Below are 8653 nucleotides of genomic sequence, written 5' to 3'. Positions count from 1 at the left end.
GAAGGAGAACAAAGCATTGCTTCCAGTCAGCTCAAATACATGATGATTTTGTGATGTTTCTAATTATCTTTTTTTATTGCAAAATGTACCTAGATGCCCACATCTCCAAGAGCACAGCCCCAAAGAGCTGTGTGATCTGAAATCTCCCAGGTGGAGAATTCTGTCAGTTTTTTCAAATACATTTCTTTCAAATATAACTTTCTTTATGAAAATAACGGTACGACAGTGCAGCTTACAGTGGAAGTCGATTAAATCATCTGGAGGAGTCACTTTTTGATAAATGATTCCGAGAGAAAGTTACTCTAAATGAACAGGGATTCTCGTTAATATAATTTGCACATCGACGCGTGACATTAATAAAGTGACGGTATTTGAAAACAGATGAGTTAAAACAGAACAATTTAAAACAGAAGGCAGTGGGGACCTCTTCCCCACCTGGATTTTGTTCCAAGAAATCAAATTCAAAATACTACGTACTTTTAAGCACTGGTATTACACAACATTTTTGACAGCAGTGAATTCACTGAACAGATTTGCTAGCTAAATGGCTAAAATGATTTCCTTTTTAACTATCTTGACCTAGTTGTGCTCAGCTGCACTTTCCAGAAAAAAAAGAAGAAAAGAACTGAAACAAAAAAGCCCATATAAAAATAGAAAAAGAATTTGAGCAAATCACGACCCCAGAACAAAATTCAGCACTCTGATTTGTCATCTCACAACTTTCAACTCTTTTGAATTATTACCATCATTATTATTATATTAAAATTATTACATTATAGAATTATTTTAATTGCTAAAACAATTATTACATATGATTATTATTAAATTACTAAAATCATTATTACTGTAGTTATAACAATTACGATGTCAAACTTTGGAAATGGGGATGTGCCAAACTGTCTTTCCAAGGAAGTTCTATTTGTTGATCAATTATCAGGGAACTTCGTGCTCAGACTGAGGAAGTGTTGCCAACTGGACTTTTACGTGGTCTCCATTTTTTGTTTTGTTTTAATATTAGCAAAGGCCTGGCACATATGTAATGGATACTCGGCAAATATAGGTGTTTAAGGAAAACATACAATAAAGGATACAAAACAGACCCTTGACAATAATGAGTGCGTATTTACAATCCATTCAGCATTGCAGTATCATCAGGCGGACAGCGGCAATTAGGCAAGGGCGGGTTAGGTTTAGTGATGGTCACAGATCTGAGAAGGGCTGAACTGGAGACCACGGACAAGATGCTTTCTCCTGGTCGCCTTGTCAGATGGACATATGCCTCTCAAAATACATCAGGACTGTTACTTTTGTGGTTATTTTTAATGTGATGCATGCGCATCATGAGTAATTAAAGCAAAAGCTATCAACATACAGTAAAACATAATAAAAAGAAGCCTCCCTCATTATTGTGAAGTTACACGGTGTTTCGTTCCATAAGCGTAATTTGCTGACCCAGGGAGGTATTGATTCCAGGGCTTCACAACACCAAACAATGCCCCAGGGCACTCCCCTGGACTTGCGTCCTTTCCTGCACTTGTGTGTCTGAGGGATAACCTCCCATCAGATAATCGCCAAATCAAAGGATATGTGCTTTTTAAATTTTGGTAATACTGACCTATTACTCTTCAAAGAAGGAACACTAAAGAATGCTTCAACCATGACATGGAAGACTGGATTTCTCCAACACTTTTGCCAACACTTGTCCAACTTAATTTTCTTTTTTTGATAATCTAATATTGAAAATGGTGTCATTTAGGTTTTATTGTATTTTTAATAAGCAATGTTGAGTTTCCTTTTATATTTTTTAAAACAGCTCTTCACATTTATTGCCCATTTTTCTATTATTTTTCTTTTCATATCCTTTTCCATTATAGGTTACTACGAGATATTGAGTATAGTTCTCTGGGCTACGCAGTAGAAACTTGTTCATCTGTTTTATATATAATTGTATCTGCAAATCCTGAACTCCCAATTTATCCCTTCCCATCCTCTTTCTCTCCTGGTAACCATAAATTTGTTTTCTCTGTCTGAATCTGTTTCTCTATTGTTTTTTCTTTGTTAATGCTGATTAATGAAAGCTATTTATGTCTTAAAAATCTTAGCTCTTTATCTGTGATACATGTTCTGAATATTTTCCTAGTTTATTGTTTTGTTTTGACTTTATTTCTGGTATTTATTTTGCCATGCAATAAACTTTCATGTTTTATACAAACAAAGTAACATTTGTTCTTGTGATCTGAGTTTTGGATTTTGCTTAAAATGTCTCTCCTACTCTGAGGTTATTAGTAAAATTTCTGTGTTCTCTTCTAGTATTTTTAAGTTTTAACTTTTAAAATGTAATTCTTACTTGTACCTGGAGTTTATTTTGATATAAACGGTGAAGTATGAACACAAGTTTCTTATTTTTCCCAGATGCTAGTTAGACACTTGGCACACATGCACACATATGTATTTGTACATGTGTGTATTATAGTTACGTAGTGTCACGTGTTCAGAAAAACGAGGACGAACTACCCAGTGCTAAGAGGCAGGTATTGATGATTTCTTAAAATAACATAGAAGAACTCTCCTGAAGTGCTTAGAATTTCAAAATTATGAAACCCAAAGAAAGGACAGTATGAGAAAGGATGCTGTTATGGACTGAATGTTTGTGCTCTTCCAAGCTCACATGTTGACGTCTCAGCTGGTGATGTGGATTTGGGGTCTCTGAAAGATAACTGAGTTAGGTGAGGTCACGAGGATGGGCCTCCTGTCTAATGGGATTGGCGCCCTTACAGGAAGGCACCACAAGGAGAGACTCCAGAGTGTGGTCTCCTGGTCTCCACCCATCCTCACGCACCGCAGACAGTCCATGTGAGCACACGGTGAGGAGGCTGCTGTCTGCAAGGCGGGAGGGAGCCCCCACCAGAACCTGGCCGTGCTGCTCCCAGCCTGCAGAGCGGTGAGAAGGGTGATGGCTGCTATGTTAGCCCCTGAGTCCACGGCCTTTTGTTGTGCAGCCCGAACCGGCTAAGTCAGATGTCTTACTTGCTTACCAGCTAAAATAGGTCCCACAATGCTGAAATGAAACAGAATGCATAAGGATTAGACATAAGGAAGAACTTCCTGATGATAAGACTGACAAAAACGAGGTAGTGAGGTTTTCCTGAAAATCATCATGTGGGGAGGGAGTGGGAGGTAGAAGATGAATCCACCAAACCCTTCCGCTCCTGCGAAGTTAGAACACGCACCTGTTTGCAAGCCAGGAGCTTTACGGTTTGACTCCTCAAGCTTATTTCCTACTCCACACTTAAAAATTGGATGACATTAAAGTTAATACTTTTATTTAATGTTTCCACATGGAGCCACTGACCCACTGGTTTATGACTACTTTCTACTTCGAGATCTAATATTTAAGAAAAATGTTTATGGACATGATGATGGACTCTCCTTCAATGTGTTCAAATCTATTAAATGAAACAAATTAAGGTTAAATTTTGCGAATACATGGGCATTTTTAAAAATCGCTGACTTCTACCCGCATTGCTTGAGTGTTGAGGAATAAAGTTAGACCCCATGTCAAAACCTACATCCATTCCTGCGGCCTATGGCATCCATCTTTGACTATACAACAATTTAATGGTAGTTTGGTATTAAACTCATAAACTCTATAAGCCTGGTTCACAAGCACCAAGACTTTCTTGTGTAGGAAAGTTGATATTCAAAAGTGACAATCTGGGGGCGCATTGATGCCATATTTAAAGTGAGGTCTTTTTTAAACATAGGTTCACGGGTTTCTTTGGCAGACTGGGGACCCAGTGAAGTTATTAAGGACTCACTTAGTACATTACTGCTCTGCTGAGGGCTGAAAGCTGTCCCTCCGGCATGAGGGAACCTTTTGTTCTCCCCAAGTGCCCACACATTTTCAAGTAATAACTGGGGAGAACTTTCAGTTTATAACTTGAGAACACAGAATATGATTTTGGAGGTAGCCAGAAAGGAAAGGAAAAAGAAAAAGATTCAGATAATCCACAGCATTAGGAGCTACAGCTGAGAAAATAAATTCTGAGTAGGAATTATTGGGAGATACTATTCCTTCAGTTTCTCATCTGGAAGAGCAAAAATGCGACCAGCAGCAGGAAAGAAAAAGCTGCCTGCAGTCCCAGCTGGGTCTCATTTTATGATGAACCTCGGGCTAGATGGGTTGAATTTTAAATACCAGCACACTGGTGAAGATCACTTGGATTTAAAACCACTGGTGCATATGAATGAGCAGATATAAATCAAAGAAGGCCAATGGGTGTCAAGGTCATAAGGACAGTGAGTTGCCAAAGGAAGCCTGTCAAAACCACACAGCCACCCAGCAGTGTCACTCAGGAACATCAAGGCTAGTTGGCGTCCCTCTCATGTTGAATCAGGGAAAATTCCATTACAAGGCACTGGCGACTTGGAATCTGACATGACTGGAAAGTTCAAGGTGGCCTGCCAGCCGTCAGCAGGTCGACTCAATTAACTGCTCCTGGGTGCCATGGTCCACAGATGAAGAGAAGCAGGAATGGAGTTCCAGCTCCTTCACTGAGGGACACCATGCGGAATGCAGAAATGATTAATGAGACCAACACATAATTCTTTCCTTGTGACACACGCTCTCTGTTCTCCTTCCCAGTTCCTATTCCTGCTCTCTCCCCTCCTCTGAGGTCCCTCGGCCAGGTTCCAGAGCAGAGGCCCCAATCCATCAGTGTCTAAAAGCGAGAAGGCATTTTTCCTTAAAGCCAATGCCAACTGGCTTCATTGGAAACGCTCTCTTCTCTAGCTCTCTGAGTCATGCACTGCTAGGTTGTGGTGGTTTATTTCAGGGTGGTTGTTTATTGTGAATTATGTGGTGGGTATTTCATTCATATGAGGCTGCCCCTCAGCCAGGCAGATACAGCTGAGCAATCCTCAGCAGCTTGGGAAGCACCGACCCCAGGACATGCAGCTAGAACGCAGTTCAGAATCCAAGCAGCTCTACAGCCACAGAGCCACAGCTCATCCATCTTCGTTCTAGCCCTCTGTTCTCATTCCTCTGTGCCTGTCTCGTAAAAGACAGATTGCACAGTTACACAAGCAAGGGAAGGTTTTATTCAAAACGACATTCCCACCGGCAGTGTAGGAGGGTTCCCATTGCTCCACAGTCTCTCCAGCGTTATCCTTTGTGGACCTTTTAACAATGGTCATTCTGACTGGTGTGCAGTTTGATTTGCATCTCTCTGATAATGAGCGATACTGAGCATTTTTTCATGTGCCTATTGGCCATTTGTATGTCTTCATTGGAGAACTGCTTGTTTAGGTCTTCTGCCAGGGTTTGGATTGGGCTGGGGTTTTTTTGTTATTAAGTTGTATGAAATGTTTATATAATCTAGAAAGTAAGCCCTTCTCAGCCTCATCTTTTGCAAATATTTTCTCCCATCCCAATGGTTGTCTTTTTTTTTTTGCTTATGGTTTCCTTTGCTGTGCAAAAGCCTATAAGTTTAATTAGGTTCCATTTGTTTATTTTTGCTTTTTGCTTTTATTTCTATTGCCTGGGTAGACTGCCCTAGGAGAACATTGCTAAGATTTATATTGGATAATGTTTTGCCTATGTTTTCTTCTAAGAGGTTTATGGAAAACAGTATGGAGATTCCTCAAAAAACTAAAGATAGACTTACCATATGATCCAGCAATCCCACTCCTGGGTATATATCCAGAGGGAACTTGAATTTGAAAAGATACGTTCACCCCAATGTTCATAGCAGCACTATTTACAATAGCAAGACACAGAAACAACCTAAATATCCATCAACAGATGACTGTATAAAGAAGTGCGGTATATTTATACAATGGAATACTACTCAGCCACAAAAAATAATAAAATAATGCTATTTGCAGCAACATGGATGGACCTGGAGATTGTAATTCTAAGTAAAGTAAGCCAGAAAAGAGAAAGAAAAATACCATACGATATCACTTATATGTGGAATCTAAACAAAAGACAAATGAACTTATTTATAAAACAGAAGTCAACTCACAGGCATAGAAAACAAACTTACGGTTACCAGGGGGAAAGAGGGTGGGAAGGGATAAACTGGGAGTTTGAGATTTGCAGACATTAACTACTATATATAAAATAGATAAACAACAAGTTTATACTGTATAGCTCAGGGAACTACATTCAATATCTTGTAGTAACCTATAACGAACAAGAATATGAAAAGGAATGTACATATGTATGTGGATGACTGAAGCATTATGCTGTGCACCAGAAATTGACACAACATTGTAAACTGACTGTAATTCAGTAGTAGTAGTAGTAATAATAATAATAATAATAACAACAACAACAACAACAACAACAATAAAAGGCTACCGGACTAGGGGAGAGAGTCTTCTCTACTTGATGTCAGGGGAGAGCTGGAACCCAATTCCACCGAAACAAAGGTGAGAGAGTTTTTAAGCACCAGGTGAGCTAGTGGAAAAGTCATGCAAGACACCGTGGGGGGGAGAGTCAACACGATTAAGCCCGCGGTCGCTGGGTTCTGCGTGTCTAAGTTAGGCTCCCGCCCTCCCACAGAGACTGGGACATGGGGGTCTGTCCTCCACGACGGTCACATTTTGAAGGTGGCCCCCAGTTCCTTGAGGGAGACATTTCCTGGGCTGCAAAACTGGCAAGAGGCTGAGAGAAGACCCACACGTCAAAGGGGCAGGAAGAGGGATCCCCACGGTAAGTCTTCCGAAGGAAGCGCTGCGGGGGAAGGGGAGCCGGGGGCTGGGGTCAGGAGGGCCGGGCAGAGGCGAAGCGCAGTCGAGGCCGGGGGAGCTCTCAGGCCATTCCAGCCAGCATGCTTGTGCTTTGCCGCCCGGAATCGCAGTCCAAACCCGGACCCCACGCTGACCCCGTCCTCTCCCCTCCGCCCCTCTCAGCGTGCCCTCCCCACCCCCCACACACTTCTTCCCCTTGCAGATCCTGTCTGGGTTCCAGCTTCACCACCTCAGGGCACCTTCCTGAGTCCCCCCCCACCCACCCAGATCTGCTGCCACCATTCACACTGCTGTGCGTGTCACCCTTCCCTGTGGCCTGTCCCTCCCACCAGACACTGCAAGTCTGCAGCTCAAGGACTGTGCCTTTCGTTTCTGGCCCCGGGGACCCAGCCTGGTGCTCGGACGCATAGTTAGCATTCGTGTCATGCTTACTGATTGGTAAACTAGTGGTTAAATGCCAGTTTTATTCAATTATCTCAAAGAAGCATTTGAATCTGTCAAGCTCCCCAGAACAAGGGCCTGAGTCACACGGAAGTGTTCGCAGAGGCTGCCTTTCAGGGTTCTCCACCTCGTGCGCACATGAAGCAGAGGCCCTCCTCTCCAGATGGTGATCATATGGGGCTCCTTCTCAGCTTAGGAGCCCTTCCTGAAGCATGCTATATCTGTCCGTCACATTACAGTTTATATAAACCTTCTGCATCACTTCATCTGATTTTTACAACTCGCCCATGCAGTAAAAGACCTTTTAGCTCCATTTAAGGGTGTGCTATCAGCAAGTTGCAAAGCCAGATGCTAACTCCAGGTCCAGAGTTCTTTCAATACCCTCACTCCCACCCCCTCCCCCACTGCTACCCCCTCCCACCCCATCGCCATCCCCTACGCCCCACCCCATCCCCACCACTTCCTTCAACAAAAGCGCCTTTCTTTCCACCTGCTGTTAAACACACCGATTCTTAGAGAATGACATGAATCCTACGTGATTCTGTATTTCTTCAGACATGATGACGTTTGTTTCTTAACATTTCAAGGATTGAAGTCCCTAGGAAAAATTAAAATTAACTGTTGCTGAGCGGAGAATAAATTTTAAGCTGTTCTTCCCCATTTCCAGACTGCAATGAGGCCCACCTCCATAGTCTTTAATTCATGCTGAGTCCAGATGTATTAGAGACCTCGTGTGCTATCTGCTAACTAAGGACATATTCTTGAATAAGTCATTTACTTCTAAAGGCATATTGGCACTTACTCTCTTACCCATCCTCACCTGGTTACATCCATCTGTCTTTCCATTTTTTTTTCTCATTTTACTCTATCAGGGAAGCAGAGAATTTCTGCCAATGAAAGAAAGCATGGGTAGCAGAAATATCTACTATTGATATTATACTAGTAAAGATAATATGATGATCACCCAAAAATCATCTTTGCTGGAAAAAATAAATGAGTAGAATAGAGATAAATGATTAAATAGGCATTTCTAGAAATCCCACTCCCACAACTTTACTGACATTGGTAGAGGTTCAAGGAGCTTTCCTCCTAGAAATCAGTAAGATATTTAAGATCCTATCAACAAAGCAGTAGATGTGTCTTCCTTGATACAAGAAGCTGAGCTGGTACTTCACATCTCTTGGGCATGGTGTCTCTGAGTGAACGCTTGATGATGGAATAAAGGGAGGCAGGGATGAGTAAATGAATGAATGAAGTGAGCTCATAGCAGCTTGGCTGAGGCTCCAAGGCACTGCCAGCTTCCCCCTCACCCCTGTCTCTTCCCTTCCATGGCCATGAGGCTGCTCTCTCTGACCCTTGGTCTAGGGAGTCACTTCTGCTCCTCTGGGTTGGACAAATTAGTGTGGATTTAGAGTCTTTCTTCAGATCACTAGGTATCAGTCTGCAAAGCTGAGAG

General features: G+C 42.0%; 1 long non-coding RNA gene across 2 annotated transcripts; it reads right to left on the bottom strand.

Moving 5' to 3' along the window:
* Positions 1–7200: 7200 nt before the first annotated feature.
* LOC140690017 (uncharacterized) lies at positions 7201–8364 on the bottom strand. Of its 2 annotated transcripts, XR_012065209.1 has the most exons (5): positions 8259–8364; positions 8018–8084; positions 7882–7944; positions 7704–7795; positions 7201–7418 (listed from the first exon to the last, which is right to left on the bottom strand). It is a non-coding gene; the product is annotated as an uncharacterized lncRNA (long non-coding RNA). The 2 variants fall into 2 exon arrangements; XR_012065208.1 differs by lacking the exon at positions 7882–7944.
* Positions 8365–8653: the final 289 nt, after the last annotated feature.

The sequence above is a fragment of the Vicugna pacos genome, chromosome 3 (assembly GCF_048564905.1).
Source record: "Vicugna pacos chromosome 3, VicPac4, whole genome shotgun sequence".
Taxonomy (NCBI): domain Eukaryota; kingdom Metazoa; phylum Chordata; class Mammalia; order Artiodactyla; family Camelidae; genus Vicugna; species Vicugna pacos.
This window is presented reverse-complemented; position numbering and strand designations above follow the sequence as displayed.